Source organism: Sturnira hondurensis, unplaced genomic scaffold (genome assembly GCF_014824575.4).
Source record: "Sturnira hondurensis isolate 20B ecotype Veracruz unplaced genomic scaffold, ASM1482457v3 Scaffold0013735, whole genome shotgun sequence".
NCBI lineage: Eukaryota > Metazoa > Chordata > Mammalia > Chiroptera > Phyllostomidae > Sturnira > Sturnira hondurensis.
Window position 1 is genome coordinate 16,705 of NW_028086366.1, and position 2,784 is coordinate 19,488.

Genomic DNA, 2,784 nt, shown 5'->3' on the forward strand with positions numbered 1-2,784 from the left:
AATGGTATGCTATTCAACAACGAATTGGGCCAAGATTGAAATGAGGGAAGAAATCAAAAAGTTTCTGGAAACAAATGAAAATGAACTCACAACAACCCACAACTTATGGGACACGGCCAAGGCAGTCCTGAGAAGGAAGTTCATAGCAATACAGGCTTACCTAAAGAAGATAGAAACATTTCATACAAACAACCTAACCCGACGCCTGCAAGAACTCGAAGAGGAACAACAAAGACAGCCCAGAGCAAGTAGAAGGAAGGAAATAACCAAGATCAGAGCAGAGTTAAATGACATAGACACTAAAAGCACAATTCTTTTTTTTTAATCATTTTTTTATTTAATTCTTGTTCAAGTACAGCTAAAAGCACAATTCTAAGGGTCAATGAATCCAGGAGTTGGTTTTTTGAAAAGATACACAAAATAGACAAGCCTTTAAGTAGGCTCATTAAGAAAAGAAGAGAGAGGACCCAAATAAACACAATCAGAAATGAAAGAGGAGAGATTACAACTGATACCACAGAAATAGAAGGGATTGTAAGAAATTACTGTGAAGAATTGTATGCCAAGAAATTTGACAACCTAGGTGAAATGGAAAATTTCTAGAAAAATATAATCTTCCAAAACTTAATGAAGAAGAAGTAGAAAGCCTGAACAGACCAATAACAGCAGATGAAATTGAAGCAGTAATCAAAAAACCCCCATCACACAAAAGCCCCAGACCAGATGGTTTCACAGGGGAATTCTACAAAGCATTTAAGGAAGAGCTAACCCCAATTCTTCACAGACTATTCCAAAAATCGAAAAGGATGAGAAACTCCCAAACTCTTCTTATGAAGCCAGCATCATCCTAATTCCAAACCCAGATCGAGACACAACAAAGAAAGAAAACTTTAGGCCAATATCACTGATGAACATAGACGCAAAAATCCTCAACAAAATATTGGCAAATCGCATCCAACAATACATCAAAAAGATCATATACCATGACCAAGTGGGATTCATCCCAGGGATGCAAGGATGGTTCAATATACGCAAATCAGTAAATGTAATACACCACATAAACAAAAGCAAACACAAAAACCGCATGATCATATCAATATATGTGGAAAAAGCTTTCAATAAGGTATAACACCCATTTAGGATAAAGGTACTCAGCAAAGTGGGAATAGAGGGAGCATTCCTCAATATAATAAGGGCCATATATGAAAGACCTACAGCCAACATCATACTCAATGGACAAAAACTAAAAGCTTTTCTTGTAAGATCAGGAACAAGACAAGTTTGTCCAGTTTCACCACTTCTATTTAATATAGTATTGAAAGTTTTAGCCTCAGCAATAAGACAAGAAAACGTAATAAAAGGCATTCAATTCAGAAAGGAGGAAACAAAACTGGCATTGTCTGCAGATGACATGATAGTGTACATGGAAAATCCTATAGTCTCTACCCAAAAACTGCTCGAACTAATAAATGAATTTGGCAAAGCAGTGGGATACAAAGTCAATATCCAGAAACCAAAGGCATTTTTGTATACTAACAATGAATGAACAGAAGCAGAAATCAAGAAAAAAATCCCATTCAATATAGCAAAAACAAAAATATAATATCTGGGAATAAATCTAACCAAGAAGTTGAAAGACCTGTATGTATAAAACTATACAACACTGAAGAAAGAAATGAAGGAAGACACAAACAAATGGAAAAATATACCGTGTTCATGGATTGGAAGAATTAATATAATCAAAATGTCCATACTACCCAAAGCAATTTACAGATTCAATTCAATACCTATTAAAGTACCAATGGCATATTTCACAGACAGAATAGACAGACATAGAAATGACATATTTCACAGACACAGACTTCAAAAATTATTATGGAACTACAAATGACCCCAAATAGCAGCTGCAAAGTTGAGAAAGAACAACAAAGTACGAGGGATCACAATACCTGATATCAAACTGTATTACAAGGCCACTGTAATCAAAACAGCCTGGTACTGGCATAAAAACAGCCACATAGACCAATGGAACAGAATATAGAACCCAGAAATAAACCCAACTCTCTACAATCAATTAATATTCTACAAAGGGGGCAGTAACATAAAATGGGGTGAAGATAGCCTCTTCAACAAATGGTGTTGGGAAACTGGACAGCTACATGCAAAAAAAAAATGAAACTTGAGCACTGACTTACACCATACACCAAAATAGATTCAAGGTGAATAAAAGACTTAAATATAAGCCGTGAAACCATTAAAGTCCTAGAGGAGAACATTGGCAAGAAAATCTCAGATATTCCACACAGCAATACGTCCCCTAGAGCAAGGGATATAAAGGAAAGAATAAGCAAATGGGATCTCATCAAACTTAAAAGCTTCTGCATGGCTAAGGAAAACAGTATCAAGATACAAAGAGAAGCAACTGTTTGGGAAAACCTATTTGCCAATGATACCTCGGACAAAGGTTTAATCTACAAAATATACAAGGAACTCACACGACTCCACTCAAAGAAGACAAGCAACCCGATTAAAAAATGGGCAAAGGACTTGAACAGACATTTCTCCAAGGAGGACATACAGAGGATCCAGAGACAAGTGAAAAGATGCTCGATATCACTAGCTATCAGAGAGATGCAAATCAAAACCACAATGAGATACCACTTAACACCAGTCAGAATGGCTACCATAAACAAAGAAACAAACAACAAGTGTTGGAGAGGTTGTGGGGAAAAGGGGACTCTAGTTCACTGTTGGTGGGATTGCAGACTGGTACAACCACTATGG